Source organism: Pseudophryne corroboree, chromosome 6 (assembly GCF_028390025.1).
Source record: "Pseudophryne corroboree isolate aPseCor3 chromosome 6, aPseCor3.hap2, whole genome shotgun sequence".
NCBI lineage: Eukaryota > Metazoa > Chordata > Amphibia > Anura > Myobatrachidae > Pseudophryne > Pseudophryne corroboree.
Window position 1 is genome coordinate 38,786,016 of NC_086449.1, and position 17,018 is coordinate 38,803,033.

At 33.3% G+C, this 17,018-nt stretch overlaps 25 non-coding genes across 25 annotated transcripts; all 25 read left to right on the forward strand.

The window, feature by feature from the left end:
• Positions 1-272: 272 nt before the first annotated feature.
• TRNAW-CCA (transfer RNA tryptophan (anticodon CCA)) lies at positions 273-344 on the forward strand. Its single transcript has one exon. It is a non-coding gene; the product is annotated as a tRNA-Trp (tRNA).
• A 566-nt stretch (positions 345-910) lies between these two features.
• Positions 911-982, forward strand: TRNAW-CCA (transfer RNA tryptophan (anticodon CCA)). Its single transcript has one exon. It is a non-coding gene; the product is annotated as a tRNA-Trp (tRNA).
• A 573-nt stretch (positions 983-1,555) lies between these two features.
• TRNAW-CCA (transfer RNA tryptophan (anticodon CCA)) lies at positions 1,556-1,627 on the forward strand. The gene has a single exon. It is a non-coding gene; the product is annotated as a tRNA-Trp (tRNA).
• A 563-nt stretch (positions 1,628-2,190) lies between these two features.
• Positions 2,191-2,262, forward strand: TRNAW-CCA (transfer RNA tryptophan (anticodon CCA)). The gene has a single exon. It is a non-coding gene; the product is annotated as a tRNA-Trp (tRNA).
• A 573-nt stretch (positions 2,263-2,835) lies between these two features.
• TRNAW-CCA (transfer RNA tryptophan (anticodon CCA)) lies at positions 2,836-2,907 on the forward strand. Its single transcript has one exon. It is a non-coding gene; the product is annotated as a tRNA-Trp (tRNA).
• A 564-nt stretch (positions 2,908-3,471) lies between these two features.
• On the forward strand, positions 3,472-3,543 carry TRNAW-CCA (transfer RNA tryptophan (anticodon CCA)). The gene has a single exon. It is a non-coding gene; the product is annotated as a tRNA-Trp (tRNA).
• Positions 3,544-4,116: 573 nt separating this feature from the next.
• TRNAW-CCA (transfer RNA tryptophan (anticodon CCA)) lies at positions 4,117-4,188 on the forward strand. Its single transcript has one exon. It is a non-coding gene; the product is annotated as a tRNA-Trp (tRNA).
• Positions 4,189-4,753: 565 nt separating this feature from the next.
• On the forward strand, positions 4,754-4,825 carry TRNAW-CCA (transfer RNA tryptophan (anticodon CCA)). Its single transcript has one exon. It is a non-coding gene; the product is annotated as a tRNA-Trp (tRNA).
• Positions 4,826-5,398: 573 nt separating this feature from the next.
• TRNAW-CCA (transfer RNA tryptophan (anticodon CCA)) lies at positions 5,399-5,470 on the forward strand. Its single transcript has one exon. It is a non-coding gene; the product is annotated as a tRNA-Trp (tRNA).
• Positions 5,471-6,043: 573 nt separating this feature from the next.
• On the forward strand, positions 6,044-6,115 carry TRNAW-CCA (transfer RNA tryptophan (anticodon CCA)). The gene has a single exon. It is a non-coding gene; the product is annotated as a tRNA-Trp (tRNA).
• A 565-nt stretch (positions 6,116-6,680) lies between these two features.
• TRNAW-CCA (transfer RNA tryptophan (anticodon CCA)) lies at positions 6,681-6,752 on the forward strand. The gene has a single exon. It is a non-coding gene; the product is annotated as a tRNA-Trp (tRNA).
• A 573-nt stretch (positions 6,753-7,325) lies between these two features.
• TRNAW-CCA (transfer RNA tryptophan (anticodon CCA)) lies at positions 7,326-7,397 on the forward strand. The gene has a single exon. It is a non-coding gene; the product is annotated as a tRNA-Trp (tRNA).
• Positions 7,398-7,961: 564 nt separating this feature from the next.
• On the forward strand, positions 7,962-8,033 carry TRNAW-CCA (transfer RNA tryptophan (anticodon CCA)). The gene has a single exon. It is a non-coding gene; the product is annotated as a tRNA-Trp (tRNA).
• Positions 8,034-8,606: 573 nt separating this feature from the next.
• Positions 8,607-8,678, forward strand: TRNAW-CCA (transfer RNA tryptophan (anticodon CCA)). The gene has a single exon. It is a non-coding gene; the product is annotated as a tRNA-Trp (tRNA).
• Positions 8,679-9,243: 565 nt separating this feature from the next.
• TRNAW-CCA (transfer RNA tryptophan (anticodon CCA)) lies at positions 9,244-9,315 on the forward strand. Its single transcript has one exon. It is a non-coding gene; the product is annotated as a tRNA-Trp (tRNA).
• Positions 9,316-9,888: 573 nt separating this feature from the next.
• TRNAW-CCA (transfer RNA tryptophan (anticodon CCA)) lies at positions 9,889-9,960 on the forward strand. Its single transcript has one exon. It is a non-coding gene; the product is annotated as a tRNA-Trp (tRNA).
• A 565-nt stretch (positions 9,961-10,525) lies between these two features.
• TRNAW-CCA (transfer RNA tryptophan (anticodon CCA)) lies at positions 10,526-10,597 on the forward strand. Its single transcript has one exon. It is a non-coding gene; the product is annotated as a tRNA-Trp (tRNA).
• Positions 10,598-11,172: 575 nt separating this feature from the next.
• TRNAW-CCA (transfer RNA tryptophan (anticodon CCA)) lies at positions 11,173-11,244 on the forward strand. The gene has a single exon. It is a non-coding gene; the product is annotated as a tRNA-Trp (tRNA).
• Positions 11,245-11,818: 574 nt separating this feature from the next.
• Positions 11,819-11,890, forward strand: TRNAW-CCA (transfer RNA tryptophan (anticodon CCA)). Its single transcript has one exon. It is a non-coding gene; the product is annotated as a tRNA-Trp (tRNA).
• Positions 11,891-13,099: 1,209 nt separating this feature from the next.
• On the forward strand, positions 13,100-13,171 carry TRNAW-CCA (transfer RNA tryptophan (anticodon CCA)). Its single transcript has one exon. It is a non-coding gene; the product is annotated as a tRNA-Trp (tRNA).
• Positions 13,172-13,735: 564 nt separating this feature from the next.
• Positions 13,736-13,807, forward strand: TRNAW-CCA (transfer RNA tryptophan (anticodon CCA)). The gene has a single exon. It is a non-coding gene; the product is annotated as a tRNA-Trp (tRNA).
• A 574-nt stretch (positions 13,808-14,381) lies between these two features.
• On the forward strand, positions 14,382-14,453 carry TRNAW-CCA (transfer RNA tryptophan (anticodon CCA)). The gene has a single exon. It is a non-coding gene; the product is annotated as a tRNA-Trp (tRNA).
• Positions 14,454-15,661: 1,208 nt separating this feature from the next.
• Positions 15,662-15,733, forward strand: TRNAW-CCA (transfer RNA tryptophan (anticodon CCA)). Its single transcript has one exon. It is a non-coding gene; the product is annotated as a tRNA-Trp (tRNA).
• Positions 15,734-16,297: 564 nt separating this feature from the next.
• On the forward strand, positions 16,298-16,369 carry TRNAW-CCA (transfer RNA tryptophan (anticodon CCA)). The gene has a single exon. It is a non-coding gene; the product is annotated as a tRNA-Trp (tRNA).
• Positions 16,370-16,942: 573 nt separating this feature from the next.
• Positions 16,943-17,014, forward strand: TRNAW-CCA (transfer RNA tryptophan (anticodon CCA)). Its single transcript has one exon. It is a non-coding gene; the product is annotated as a tRNA-Trp (tRNA).
• Positions 17,015-17,018: the final 4 nt, after the last annotated feature.

Here is a 17,018-nt window from a genome sequence, read left to right on the forward strand (position 1 = left end):
TTACATAAGTGCTAACACCAACAATTACTTTATTTTGTAAGACATTTAGAAGTAATTTGATTTTTTTGATCAATTTTTCCTTTCAGCTTACTTATTTTGCTAAGAATAATGACTACATTTAAGGAAAGACAAACAGTCATATTCTTTGGTTATGGAAGCAAAGATGTGGGCTTGTTTGCTTATCAATAACCAAATTCTTGATTCAGTTTTTACAGAAAGTATATTTATCGTCTAAAGCACCGCAATCAGTAAACAAACCATTGCTCAAAAATGACCTCGTGGCGCAACGGTAGCGCGTCTGACTCCAGATCAGAAGGTTGCGTGTTCAAATCACGTCGGGGTCAATTACCATTTTGAAGATGAAATTTACCAAATGAAACACCATAAAAGAAACAAATTGCCAAGTCTGTCATCCACCTTCTGTAATGTGATATTTGCTCACAGGTATAACTATATCACCTGCACAGTTTCATAATAAATGCTCATTTCTCATAATACTTATACAAAAAATACCCAGTTAATTTGACATCACCATATCTTGACATTGAAGCATACTCTGTACTCTTGGTGTCTTTATGATTAAGTTTTGTTTCATATTGCATCATTTCAATTCCGGTAACTTACATCTTCAAAATTTTACATAAGTGCTAACACCAACAATTACTTTATTTTGTAAGACATTTAGAAGTAATTTGATTTTTTTGATAAATTTTTCCTTTCAGCTTACTTATTTTGCTAAGAATAATGACTTTACATTTAAGGAAAGACAAACAGTCATATTCTTTGGTTATGGAAGCAAAGATGTGGGCTTGTTTGCTTATCAATAACCAAATTCTTGATTCAGTTTTTACAGAAAGTATATTTATCGTCTAAAGCACCGCAATCAGTAAACAAACTATTGCTCATAAATGACCTCGTGGCGCAACGGTAGCGCGTCTGACTCCAGATCAGAAGGTTGCGTGTTCAAATCACGTCGGGGTCAATTACCATTTTGAAGATGAAATTTACCAAATGAAACACCATAAAAGAAACAAATTGCCAAGTCTGTCATCCACCTTCTGTAATGTGATATTTGCTCACAGGTATAACTATATCACCTGCACAGTTTCATAATAAATGCCCATTCTGCTCATTTCTCATAATACTTATACAAAAAATACCCAGTTAATTGGACATCACCATATCTTGACATTGAAGCATACTCTGTACTCTTGGTTTCTTTATGATTAAGTTTTGTTTCATATTGCATCATTTCAATTCCGGTCACTTACAACTTCAAAATTTTACATAAGTGCTACCACCAACAATTACTTTATTTTGTAAGACATTTAGAAGTAATTTGATTTTTTTGATCAATTTTTCCTTTCAGCTTACTTATTTTGCTAAGAATAATGACTACATTTAAGGAAAGACAAACAGTCATATTCTTTGGTTATGGAAGCAAAGATGTGGGCTTGTTTGCTTATCAATAACCAAATTCTTGATTCAGTTTTTACAGAAAGTATATTTATCGTCTAAAGCACCGCAATCAGTAAACAAACCATTGCTCAAAAATGACCTCGTGGCGCAACGGTAGCGCGTCTGACTCCAGATCAGGAGGTTGCGTGTTCAAATCACGTCGGGGTCAATTACCATTTTGAAGATGAAATTTACCAAATGAAACACCATAAAAGAAACAAATTGCCAAGTCTGTCATCCACCTTCTGTAATGTGATATTTGCTCACAGGTATAACTATATCACCTGCACAGTTTCATAATAAATGCACATTTCTCAATACTTATTCAAAAAATACCCAGTTAATTGGACATCACCATATCTTGACATTGAAGCATACTCTGTACTCTTGGTTTCTTTATGATTAAGTTTTGTTTCATATTGCATCATTTCAATTCCGGTCACTTACAACTTCAAAATTTTACATAAGTGCTAACACCAACAATTACTTTATTTTGTAAGACATTTAGAAGTAATTTGATTTTTGTGATCAATTTTTCCTTTCAGCTTACTTATTTTGCTAAGAATAATGACTACATTTAAGGAAAAGACAAACAGTCATATTCTTTGGTTATGGAAGCAAAGACGTGGGCTTGTTTGCTTATCAATAACCAAATTCTTGATTCAGTTTTTACAGAAAGTATATTTATCGTCTAAAGCACCGCAATCAGTAAACAAACTATTGCTCATAAATGACCTCGTGGTGCAACGGTAGCGCGTCTGACTCCAGATCAGAAGGTTGCGTGTTCAAATCACGTCGGGGTCAATTACCATTTTGAAGATGAAATTTACCAAATGAAACACCATAAAAGAAACAAATTGCCAAGTCTGTCATCTACCTTCTGTAATGTGATATTTGCTCACAGGTATAACTATATCACCTGCACAGTTTCATAATAAATGCCCATTCTGCTCATTTCTCATAATACTTATACAAAAAATACCCAGTTAATTGGACATCACCATATCTTGACATTGAAGCATTCTCTGTACTCTTGGTTTCTTTATGATTAAGTTTTGTTTCATATTGCATCATTTCAATTCCGGTCACTTACAACTTCAAAATTTTACATAAGTGCTAACACCAACAATTACTTTATTTTGTAAGACATTTAGAAGTAATTTGATTTTTTTGATCAATTTTTCCTTTCAGCTTACTTATTTTGCTAAGAATAATGACTACATTTAAGGAAAGACAAACAGTCATATTCTTTGGTTATGGAAGCAAAGATGTGGGCTTGTTTGCTTATCAATAACCAAATTCTTGATTCAGTTTTTACAGAAAGTATATTTATCGTCTAAAGCACCGCAATTAGTAAACAAACCATTGCTCAAAAATGACCTCGTGGCGCAACGGTAGCGCGTCTGACTCCAGATCAGAAGGTTGCGTGTTCAAATCACGTCGGGGTCAATTACCATTTTGAAGATGAAATTTACCAAATGAAACACCATAAAAGAAACAAATTGCCAAGTCTGTCATCCACCTTCTGTAATGTGATATTTGCTCACAGGTATAACTATATCACCTGCACAGTTTCATAATAAATGCTCATTTCTCATAATACTTATACAAAAAATACCCAGTTAATTGGACATCACCATATCTTGACATTGAAGCATACTCTGTACTCTTGGTTTCTTTATGATTAAGTTTTGTTTCATTTTGCATCATTTCAATTCCGGTCACTTACAACTTCAAAATTTTACATAAGTGCTAACACCAACAATTACTTTATTTTGTAAGACATTTAGAAGTAATTTTATTTTTTTGATCAATTTTTCCTTTCAGCTTACTTATTTTGCTAAGAATAATGACTACATTTAAGGAAAGACAAACAGTCATATTCTTTGGTTATGGAAGCAAAGATGTGGGCTTGTTTGCTTATCAATAACCAAATTCTTGATTCAGTTTTTACAGAAAGTATATTTATCGTCTAAAGCACCGCAATCAGTAAACAAACCATTGCTCATAAATGACCTCGTGGCGCAACGGTAGCGCGTCTGACTCCAGATCAGAAGGTTGCGTGTTCAAATCACTTCGGGGTCAATTACCATTTTGAAGATGAAATTTACCAAATGAAACACCATAAAAGAAACAAATTGCCAAGTCTGTCATCCACCTTCTGTAATGTGATATTTGCTCACAGGGATAACTATATCACCTGCACAGTTTCATAATAAATGCCCATTCTGCTCATTTCTCATAATACTTATACAAATAATACCCTGTTAATTGGACATCACCATATCTTGACATTGAAGCATACTCTGTACTCTTGGTTTCTTTATGATTAAGTTTTGTTTCATATTGCATCATTTCAATTCCGGTCACTTACAACTTCAAAATTTTACATAAGTGCTAACACCAACAATTACTTTATTTTGTAAGACATTTAGAAGTAATTTAATTTTTTTGATCAATTTTTCCTTTCAGCTTACTTATTTTGCTAAGAATAATGACTACATTTAAGGAAAGACAAACAGTCATATTCTTTGGTTATGGAAGCAAAGATGTGGGCTTGTTTGCTTATCAATAACCAAATTCTTGATTCAGTTTTTACAGAAAGTATATTTATCGTCTAAAGCACCGCAATCAGTAAACAAACCATTGCTCATAATTGACCTCGTAGCGCAACGGTAGCGCGTCTGACTCCAGATCAGAAGGTTGCGTGTTCAAATCACGTCGGGGTCAATTACCATTTTGAAGATGAAATTTACCAAATGAAACACCATAAAAGAAACAAATTGCCAAGTCTGTCATCCACCTTCTGTAATGTGATATTTGCTCACAGGGATAACTATATCACCTGCACAGTTTCATAATAAATGTTCATTTCTCATACTACTTATACAAAAAATACCCAGTTAATTTGACATCACCATATCTTGACATTGAAGCATACTCTGTACTCTTGGTGTCTTTATGATTAAGTTTTGTTTCATATTGCATCATTTCAATTCCGGTAACTTACATCTTCAAAATTTTACATAAGTGTTAACACCAACAATTACTTTATTTTGTAAGACATTTAGAAGTAATTTGATTTTTTTGATCAATTTTTCCTTTCAGCTTACTTATTTTGCTAAGAATAATGACTACATTTAAGGAAAAGACAAACAGTCATATTCTTTGGTTATGGAAGCAAAGATGTGGGCTTGTTTGCTTATCAATAACCAAATTCTTGATTCAGTTTTTACAGAAAGTATATTTATCGTCTAAAGCACCGCAATCAGTAAACAAACCATTGCTCAAAAATGACCTCGTGGCGCAACGGTAGCGCGTCTGACTCCAGATCAGAAGGTTGCGTGTTCAAATCACGTCGGGGTCAATTACCATTTTGAAGAAGAAATTTACCAAATGAAACACCATAAAAGAAACAAATTGCCAAGTCTGTCATCCACCTTCTGTAATGTGATATTTGCTCACAGGGATAACTATATCACCTGCACAGTTTCATAATAAATGCCCATTCTGCTCATTTCTCATACTACTTATACAAAAAATACCCAGTTAATTTGACATCACCATATCTTGACATTGAAGCATACTCTGTACTCTTGGTTTCTTTATGATTAAGTTTTGTTTCATATTGCATCATTTCAATTCCGGTCACTTACAACTTCAAAATTTTACATAAGTGCTAACACCAACAATTACTTTATTTTGTAAGACATTTAGAAGTAATTTAATTTTTTTGATCAATTTTTCCTTTCAGCTTACTTATTTTGCTAAGAATAATGACTACATTTAAGGAAAGACAAACAGTCATATTCTTTGGTTATGGAAGCAAAGATGTGGGCTTGTTTGCTTATCAATAACCAAATTCTTGATTCAGTTTTTACAGAAAGTATATTTATCGTCTAAAGCACCGCAATCAGTAAACAAACCATTGCTCATAAATGACCTCGTGGCGCAACGGTAGCGCGTCTGACTCCAGATCAGAAGGTTGCGTGTTCAAATCACTTCGGGGTCAATTACCATTTTGAAGATGAAATTTACCAAATGAAACACCATAAAAGAAACAAATTGCCAAGTCTGTCATCCACCTTCTGTAATGTGATATTTGCTCACAGGGATAACTATATCACCTGCACAGTTTCATAATAAATGCCCATTCTGCTAATTTCTCATAATACTTATACAAAAAATACCCTGTTAATTGGACATCACCATATCTTGACATTGAAGCATACTCTGTACTCTTGGTTTCTTTATGATTAAGTTTTGTTTCATATTGCATCATTTCAATTCCGGTCACTTACAACTTCAAAATTTTACATAAGTGCTAACACCAACAATTACTTTATTTTGTAAGACATTTAGAAGTAATTTAATTTTTTTGATCAATTTTTCCTTTCAGCTTACTTATTTTGCTAAGAATAATGACTACATTTAAGGAAAGACAAACAGTCATATTCTTTGGTTATGGAAGCAAAGATGTGGGCTTGTTTGCTTATCAATAACCAAATTCTTGATTCAGTTTTTACAGAAAGTATATTTATCGTCTAAAGCACCGCAATCAGTAAACAAACCATTGCTCATAATTGACCTCGTAGCGCAACGGTAGCGCGTCTGACTCCAGATCAGAAGGTTGCGTGTTCAAATCACGTCGGGGTCAATTACCATTTTGAAGATGAAATTTACCAAATGAAACACCATAAAAGAAACAAATTGCCAAGTCTGTCATCCACCTTCTGTAATGTGATATTTGCTCACAGGGATAACTATATCACCTGCACAGTTTCATAATAAATGTTCATTTCTCATACTACTTATACAAAAAATACCCAGTTAATTTGACATCACCATATCTTGACATTGAAGCATACTCTGTACTCTTGGTGTCTTTATGATTAAGTTTTGTTTCATATTGCATCATTTCAATTCCGGTAACTTACATCTTCAAAATTTTACATAAGTGTTAACACCAACAATTACTTTATTTTGTAAGACATTTAGAAGTAATTTGATTTTTTTGATCAATTTTTCCTTTCAGCTTACTTATTTTGCTAAGAATAATGACTACATTTAAGGAAAAGACAAACAGTCATATTCTTTGGTTATGGAAGCAAAGATGTGGGCTTGTTTGCTTATCAATAACCAAATTCTTGATTCAGTTTTTACAGAAAGTATATTTATCGTCTAAAGCACCGCAATCAGTAAACAAACCATTGCTCAAAAATGACCTCGTGGCGCAACGGTAGCGCGTCTGACTCCAGATCAGAAGGTTGCGTGTTCAAATCACGTCAGGGTCAATTACCATTTTGAAGAAGAAATTTACCAAATGAAACACCATAAAAGAAACAAATTGCCAAGTCTGTCATCCACCTTCTGTAATGTGATATTTGCTCACAGGGATAACTATATCACCTGCACAGTTTCATAATAAATGCCCATTCTGCTCATTTCTCATACTACTTATACAAAAAATACCCAGTTAATTTGACATCACCATATCTTGACATTGAAGCATACTCTGTACTCTTGGTTTCTTTATGATTAAGTTTTGTTTCATATTGCATCATTTCAATTCCGGTCACTTACAACTTCAAAATTTTACATAAGTGCTAACACCAACAATTACTTTATTTTGTAAGACATTTAGAAGTAATTTAATTTTTTTGATCAATTTTTCCTTTCAGCTTACTTATTTTGCTAAGAATAATGACTACATTTAAGGAAAGACAAACAGTCATATTCTTTGGTTATGGAAGCAAAGATGTGGGCTTGTTTGCTTATCAATAACCAAATTCTTGATTCAGTTTTTACAGAAAGTATATTTATCGTCTAAAGCACCGCAATCAGTAAACAAACCATTGTTCAAAAATGACCTCGTGGCGCAACGGTAGCGCGTCTGACTCCAGATCAGAAGGTTGCGTGTTCAAATCACGTCGGGGTCAATTACCATTTTGAAGATGAAATTTACCAAATGAAACACCATAAAAGAAACAAATTGCCAAGTCTGTCATCCACCTTCTGTAATGTGATATTTGCTCACAGGTATAACTATATCACCTGCACAGTTTCATAATAAATGCTCATTTCTCATAATACTTATACAAAAAATACCCAGTTAATTGGACATCACCATATCTTGACATTGAAGCATACTCTGTACTCTTGGTTTCTTTATGATTAAGTTTTGTTTCATATTGCATCATTTCAATTCCGGTCACTTACAACTTCAAAATTTTACATAAGTGCTAACACCAACAATTACTTTATTTTGTAAGACATTTAGAAGTAATTTTATTTTTTTGATCAATTTTTCCTTTCAGCTTACTTATTTTGCTAAGAATAATGACTACATTTAAGGAAAGACAAACAGTCATATTCTTTGGTTATGGAAGCAAAGATGTGGGCTTGTTTGCTTATCAATAACCAAATTCTTGATTCAGTTTTTACAGAAAGTATATTTATCGTCTAAAGCACCGCAATCAGTAAACAAACCATTGCTCATAAATGACCTCGTGGCGCAACGGTAGCGCGTCTGACTCCAGATCAGAAGGTTGCGTGTTCAAATCACGTCGGGGTCAATTACCATTTTGAAGATGAAATTTACCAAATGAAACACCATAAAAGAAACAAATTGCCAAGTCTGTCATCCACCTTCTGTAATGTGATATTTGCTCACAGGAATAACTATATCACCTGCACAGTTTCATAATAAATGCCCATTCTGCTCATTTCTCATAATACTTATACAAAAAATACCCAGTTAATTTGACATCACCATATCTTGACATTGAAGCATACTCTGTACTCTTGGTTTCTTTATGATTAAGTTTTGTTTCATATTGCATCATTTCAATTCCGGTCACTTACAACTTCAAAATTTTACATAAGTGCTAACACCAACAATTACTTTATTTTGTAAGACATTTAGAAGTAATTTGATTTTTTTGATCAATTTTTCCTTTCAGCTTACTTATTTTGCTAAGAATAATGACTACATTTAAGGAAAGACAAACAGTCATATTCTTTGGTTATGGAAGCAAAGATGTGGGCTTGTTTGCTTATCAATAACCAAATTCTTGATTCAGTTTTTACAGAAAGTATATTTATCGTCTAAAGCACCGCAATCAGTAAACAAACCATTGCTCATAAATGACCTTGTTGCGCAACAGTAGCGCGTCTGACTCCAGATCAGAAGGTTGCGTGTTCAAATCACGTCGGGGTCAATTACCATTTTGAAGATGAAATTTACCAAATGAAACACCATAAAAGAAACAAATTGCCAAGTCTGTCATCCACCTTCTGTAATGTGATATTTGCTCACAGGGATAACTATATCACCTGCACAGTTTCATAATAAATGTTCATTTCTCATACTACTTATACAAAAAATACCCAGTTAATTTGACATCACCATATCTTGACATTGAAGCATACTCTGTACTCTTGGTGTCTTTATGATTAAGTTTTGTTTCATATTGCATCATTTCAATTCCGGTAACTTACATCTTCAAAATTTTACATAAGTGTTAACACCAACAATTACTTTATTTTGTAAGACATTTAGAAGTAATTTGATTTTTTTGATCAATTTTTCCTTTCAGCTTACTTATTTTGCTAAGTATAATGACTACATTTAAGGAAAAGACAAACAGTCATATTCTTTGGTTATGGAAGCAAAGATGTGGGCTTGTTTGCTTATCAATAACCAAATTCTTGATTCAGTTTTTACAGAAAGTATATTTATCGTCTAAAGCACCGCAATCAGTAAACAAACCATTGCTCAAAAATGACCTCGTGGCGCAACGGTAGCGCGTCTGACTCCAGATCAGAAGGTTGCGTGTTCAAATCACGTCGGGGTCAATTACCATTTTGAAGAAGAAATTTACCAAATGAAACACCATAAAAGAAACAAATTGCCAAGTCTGTCATCCACCTTCTGTAATGTGATATTTGCTCACAGGGATAACTATATCACCTGCACAGTTTCATAATAAATGCCCATTCTGCTCATTTCTCATAATACTTATACAAAAAATACCCAGTTAATTGGACATCACCATATCTTGACATTGAAGCATACTCTGTACTCTTGGTTTCTTTATGATTAAGTTTTGTTTCATATTGCATCATTTCAATTCCGGTCACTTACAACTTCAAAATTTTACATAAGTGCTAACACCAACAATTACTTTATTTTGTAAGACATTTAGAAGTAATTTGATTTTTTTGATCAATTTTTCCTTTCAGCTTACTTATTTTGCTAAGAATAATGACTACATTTAAGGAAAGACAAACAGTCATATTCTTTGGTTATGGAAGCAAAGATGTGGGCTTGTTTGCTTATCAATAACCAAATTCTTGATTCAGTTTTTACAGAAAGTATATTTATCGTCTAAAGCACCGCAATCAGTAAACAAACCATTGCTCATAAATGACCTTGTTGCGCAACAGTAGCGCGTCTGACTCCAGATCAGAAGGTTGCGTGTTCAAATCACGTCGGGGTCAATTACCATTTTGAAGATGAAATTTACCAAATGAAACACCATAAAAGAAACAAATTGCCAAGTCTGTCATCCACCTTCTGTAATGTGATATTTGCTCACAGGGATAACTATATCACCTGCACAGTTTCATAATAAATGTTCATTTCTCATACTACTTATACAAAAAATACCCAGTTAATTTGACATCACCATATCTTGACATTGAAGCATACTCTGTACTCTTGGTGTCTTTATGATTAAGTTTTGTTTCATATTGCATCATTTCAATTCCGGTAACTTACATCTTCAAAATTTTACATAAGTGTTAACACCAACAATTACTTTATTTTGTAAGACATTTAGAAGTAATTTGATTTTTTTGATCAATTTTTCCTTTCAGCTTACTTATTTTGCTAAGTATAATGACTACATTTAAGGAAAAGACAAACAGTCATATTCTTTGGTTATGGAAGCAAAGATGTGGGCTTGTTTGCTTATCAATAACCAAATTCTTGATTCAGTTTTTACAGAAAGTATATTTATCGTCTAAAGCACCGCAATCAGTAAACAAACCATTGCTCAAAAATGACCTCGTGGCGCAACGGTAGCGCGTCTGACTCCAGATCAGAAGGTTGCGTGTTCAAATCACGTCGGGGTCAATTACCATTTTGAAGAAGAAATTTACCAAATGAAACACCATAAAAGAAACAAATTGCCAAGTCTGTCATCCACCTTCTGTAATGTGATATTTGCTCACAGGGATAACTATATCACCTGCACAGTTTCATAATAAATGCCCATTCTGCTCATTTCTCATAATACTTATACAAAAAATACCCAGTTAATTGGACATCACCATATATTGACATTGAAGCATACTCTGTACTCTTGGTGTCTTTATGATTAAGTTTTGTTTCATATTGCATCATTTCAATTCCGGTAACTTACATCTTCAAAATTTTACATAAGTGTTAACACCAACAATTACTTTATTTTGTAAGACATTTAGAAGTAATTTGATTTTTTTGATCAATTTTTCCTTTCAGCTTACTTATTTTGCTAAGAATAATGACTTTACATTTAAGGAAAGACAAACAGTCATATTCTTTGGTTATGGAAGCAAAGATGTGGGCTTGTTTGCTTATCAATAACCAAATTCTTGATTCAGTTTTTACAGAAAGTATATTTATCGTCTAAAGCACCGCAATCAGTAAACAAACCATTGCTCATAAAAGACCTCGTGGCGCAACGGTAGCGCGTCTGACTCCAGATCAGAAGGTTGCGTGTTCAAATCACGTCGGGGTCAATTACCATTTTGAAGATGAAATTTACCAAATGTAACACCATAAAAGAAACAAATTGCCAAGTCTGTCATCCACCTTCTGTAATGTGATATTTGCTCACAGGGATAACTATATCACCTGCACAGTTTCATAATAAATGCCCATTCTGCTCATTTCTCATAATACTTATACAAAAAATACCCAGTTAATTGGACATCACCATATCTTGACATTGAAGCATACTCTGTACTCTTGGTTTCTTTATGATTAAGTTTTGTTTCATATTGCATCATTTCAATTCCGGTCACTTACAACTTCAAAATTTTACATAAGTGCTAACACCAACAATTACTTTATTTTGTAAGACATTTAGAAGTAATTTGATTTTTGTGATCAATTTTTCCTTTCAGCTTACTTATTTTGCTAAGAATAATGACTACATTTAAGGAAAAGACAAACAGTCATATTCTTTGGTTATGGAAGCAAAGATGTGGGCTTGTTTGCTTATCAATAACCAAATTCTTGATTCAGTTTTTACAGAAAGTATATTTATCGTCTAAAGCACCGCAATCAGTAAACAAACTATTGCTCATAAATGACCTCGTGGCGCAACGGTAGCGCGTTTGACTCCAGATCAGAAGGTTGCGTGTTCAAATCACGTCGGGGTCAATTACCATTTTGAAGATGAAATTTACCAAATGAAACACCATAGAAGAAACAAATTGCCAAGTCTGTCATCCACCTTCTGTAATGTGATATTTGCTCACAGGTATAACTATATCACCTGCACAGTTTCATAATAAATGCTCAGTTCTCATAATACTTATACAAAAAATACCCAGTTAATTGGACATCACCATATCTTGACATTGAAGCATACTCTGTACTCTTGGTTTCTTTATGATTAAGTTTTGTTTCATATTGCATCATTTCAATTCCGGTCACTTACAACTTCAAAATTTTACATAAGTGCTAACACCAACAATTACTTTATTTTGTAAGACATTTAGAAGTAATTTGATTTTTTTGATCAATTTTTCCTTTCAGCTTACTTATTTTGCTAAGAATAATGACTACATTTAAGGAAAGACAAACAGTCATATTCTTTGGTTATGGAAGCTAAGATGTGGGCTTGTTTGCTTATCAATAACCAAATTCTTGATTCAGTTTTTACAGAAAGTATATTTATCGTCTAAAGCACCGCAATCAGTAAACAAACCATTGCTCATAAATGACCTTGTGGCGCAACAGTAGCGCGTCTGACTCCAGATCAGAAGGTTGCGTGTTCAAATCACGTCGGGGTGAATTACCATTTTGAAGATGAAATTTACCAAATGAAACACCATAAAAGAAACAAATTGCCAAGTCTGTCATCCACCTTCTGTAATGTGATATTTGCTCACAGGGATAACTATATCACCTGCACAGTTTCATAATAAATGCCCATTCTGCTCATTTCTCATAATACTTATACAAAAAATACCCAGTTAATTTGACATCACCATATCTTGACATTGAAGCATACTCTGTACTCTTGGTGTCTTTATGATTAAGTTTTGTTTCATATTGCATCATTTCAATTCCGGTAACTTACATCTTCAAAATTTTACATAAGTGTTAACACCAACAATTACTTTATTTTGTAAGACATTTAGAAGTAATTTTATTTTTTTGATCAATTTTTCCTTTCAGCTTACTTATTTTGCTAAGAATAATGACTACATTTAAGGAAAGACAAACAGTCATATTCTTTGGTTATGGAAGCAAAGATGTGGGCTTGTTTGCTTATCAATAACCAAATTCTTGATTCAGTTTTTACAGAAAGTATATTTATCGACTAAAGCACCGCAATCAGTAAACAAACCATTGCTCAAAAATGACCTCGTGGCGCAACGGTAGCGCGTCTGACTCCAGATCAGAAGGTTGCGTGTTCAAATCACGTCGGGGTCAATTACCATTTTGAAGATGAAATTTACCAAATGAAACACCATAAAAGAAACAAATTGCCAAGTCTGTCATCCACCTTCTGTAATGTGATATTTGCTCACAGGTATAACTATATCACCTGCACAGTTTCATAATAAATGCTCATTTCTCATAATACTTATACAAAAAATACCCAGTTAATTGGACATCACCATATCTTGACATTGAAGCATACTCTGTACTCTTGGTTTCTTTATGATTAAGTTTTGTTTCATATTGCATCATTTCAATTCCGGTCACTTACAACTTCAAAATTTTACATAAGTGCTAACACCAACAATTACTTTATTTTGTAAGACATTTAGAAGTAATTTTATTTTTTTGATCAATTTTTCCTTTCAGCTTACTTATTTTGCTAAGAATAATGACTACATTTAAGGAAAGACAAACAGTCATATTCTTTGGTTATGGAAGCAAAGATGTGGGCTTGTTTGCTTATCAATAACCAAATTCTTGATTCAGTTTTTACAGAAAGTATATTTATCGTCTAAAGCACCGCAATCAGTAAACAAACCATTGCTCATAAATGACCTCGTGGCGCAACGGTAGCGCGTCTGACTCCAGATCAGAAGGTTGCGTGTTCAAATCACTTCGGGGTCAATTACCATTTTGAAGATGAAATTTACCAAATGAAACACCATAAAAGAAACAAATTGCCAAGTCTGTCATCCACCTTCTGTAATGTGATATTTGCTCACAGGGATAACTATATCACCTGCACAGTTTCATAATAAATGCCCATTCTGCTCATTTCTCATAATACTTATACAAAAAATACCCAGTTAATTGGACATCACCATATCTTGACATTGAAGCATACTCTGTACTCTTGGTTTCTTTATGATTAAGTTTTGTTTCATATTGCATCATTTCAATTCCGGTCACTTACAACTTCAAAATTTTACATAAGTGCTAACACCAACAATTACTTTATTTTGTAAGACATTTAGAAGTAATTTGATTTTTGTGATCAATTTTTCCTTTCAGCTTACTTATTTTGCTAAGAATAATGACTACATTTAAGGAAAAGACAAACAGTCATATTCTTTGGTTATGGAAGCAAAGATGTGGGCTTGTTTGCTTATCAATAACCAAATTCTTGATTCAGTTTTTACAGAAAGTATATTTATCGTCTAAAGCACCGCAATCAGTAAACAAACTATTGCTCATAAATGACCTCGTGGCGCAACGGTAGCGCGTCTGACTCCAGATCAGAAGGTTGCGTGTTCAAATCACGTCGGGGTCAATTACCATTTTGAAGATGAAATTTACCAAATGAAACACCATAAAAGAAACAAATTGCCAAGTCTGTCATCCACCTTCTGTAATGTGATATTTGCTCACAGGTATAACTATATCACCTGCACAGTTTCATAATAAATGCTCAGTTCTCATAATACTTATACAAAAAATACCCAGTTAATTGGACATCACCATATCTTGACATTGAAGCATACTCTGTACTCTTGGTTTCTTTATGATTAAGTTTTGTTTCATATTGCATCATTTCAATTCCGGTCACTTACAACTTCAAAATTTTACATAAGTGCTAACACCAACAATTACTTTATTTTGTAAGACATTTAGAAGTAATTTGATTTTTTTGATCAATTTTTCCTTTCAGCTTACTTATTTTGCTAAGAATAATGACTACATTTAAGGAAAGACAAACAGTCATATTCTTTGGTTATGGAAGCTAAGATGTGGGCTTGTTTGCTTATCAATAACCAAATTCTTGATTCAGTTTTTACAGAAAGTATATTTATCGTCTAAAGCACCGCAATCAGTAAACAAACCATTGCTCATAAATGACCTTGTGGCGCAACAGTAGCGCGTCTGACTCCAGATCAGAAGGTTGCGTGTTCAAATCACGTCGGGGTGAATTACCATTTTGAAGATGAAATTTACCAAATGAAACACCATAAAAGAAACAAATTGCCAAGTCTGTCATCCACCTTCTGTAATGTGATATTTGCTCACAGGGATAACTATATCACCTGCACAGTTTCATAATAAATGCCCATTCTGCTCATTTCTCATAATACTTATACAAAAAATACCCAGTTAATTTGACATCACCATATCTTGACATTGAAGCATACTCTGTACTCTTGGTGTCTTTATGATTAAGTTTGTTTCATATTGCATCATTTCAATTCCGGTAACTTACATCTTCAAAATTTTACATAAGTGTTAACACCAACAATTACTTTATTTTGTAAGACATTTAGAAGTAATTTTATTTTTTTGATCAATTTTTCCTTTCAGCTTACTTATTTTGCTAAGAATAATGACTACATTTAAGGAAAGACAAACAGTCATATTCTTTGGTTATGGAAGCAAAGATGTGGGCTTGTTTGCTTATCAATAACCAAATTCTTGATTCAGTTTTTACAGAAAGTATATTTATCGACTAAAGCACCGCAATCAGTAAACAAACCATTGCTCAAAAATGACCTCGTGGCGCAACGGTAGCGCGTCTGACTCCAGATCAGAAGGTTGCGTGTTCAAATCACGTCGGGGTCAATTACCATTTTGAAGATGAAATTTACCAAATGAAACACCATAAAAGAAACAAATTGCCAAGTCTGTCATCCACCTTCTGTAATGTGATATTTGCTCACAGGTATAACTATATCACCTGCACAGTTTCATAATAAATGCTCATTTCTCATAATACTTATACAAAAAATACCCAGTTAATTGGACATCACCATATCTTGACATTGAAGCATACTCTGTACTCTTGGTTTCTTTATGATTAAGTTTTGTTTCATATTGCATCATTTCAATTCCGGTCACTTACAACTTCAAAATTTTACATAAGTGCTAACACCAACAATTACTTTATTTTGTAAGACATTTAGAAGTAATTTTATTTTTTTGATCAATTTTTCCTTTCAGCTTACTTATTTTGCTAAGAATAATGACTACATTTAAGGAAAGACAAACAGTCATATTCTTTGGTTATGGAAGCAAAGATGTGGGCTTGTTTGCTTATCAATAACCAAATTCTTGATTCAGTTTTTACAGAAAGTATATTTATCGTCTAAAGCACCGCAATCAGTAAACAAACCATTGCTCATAAATGACCTCGTGGCGCAACGGTAGCGCGTCTGACTCCAGATCAGAAGGTTGCGTGTTCAAATCACTTCGGGGTCAATTACCATTTTGAAGATGAAATTTACCAAATGAAACACCATAAAAGAAACAAATTGCCAAGTCTGTCATCCACCTTCTGTAATGTGATATTTGCTCACAGGGATAAATATATCACCTGCACAGTTTCATAATAAATGCCCATTCTGCTCATTTCTCATAATACTTACACAAAAAATACCCAGTTAATTGGACATCACCATATCTTGACATTGAAGCATTCTCTGTACTCTTGGTTTCTTTATGATTAAGTTTTGTTTCATATTGCATCATTTCAATTCCGGTCACAGACAACTTCAAAATTTTACATAAGTGCTAACACCAACAATTACTTTATTTTGTAAGACATTTAGAAGTAATTTGATTTTTTTGATCAATTTTTCCTTTCAGCTTACTTATTTTGCTAAGAATAATGACTACATTTAAGGAAAGACAAACAGTCATATTCTTTGGTTATGGAAGCAAAGATGTGGGCTTGTTTGCTTATCAATAACCAAATTCTTGATTCAGTTTTTACAGAAAGTATATTTATCGTCTAAAGCACCGCAATCAGTAAACAAACCATTGCTCAAAAATGACCTCGTGGCGCAACGGTAGCGCGTCTGACTCCAGATCAGAAGGTTGCGTGTTCAAATCACGTCGGGGTCAATTA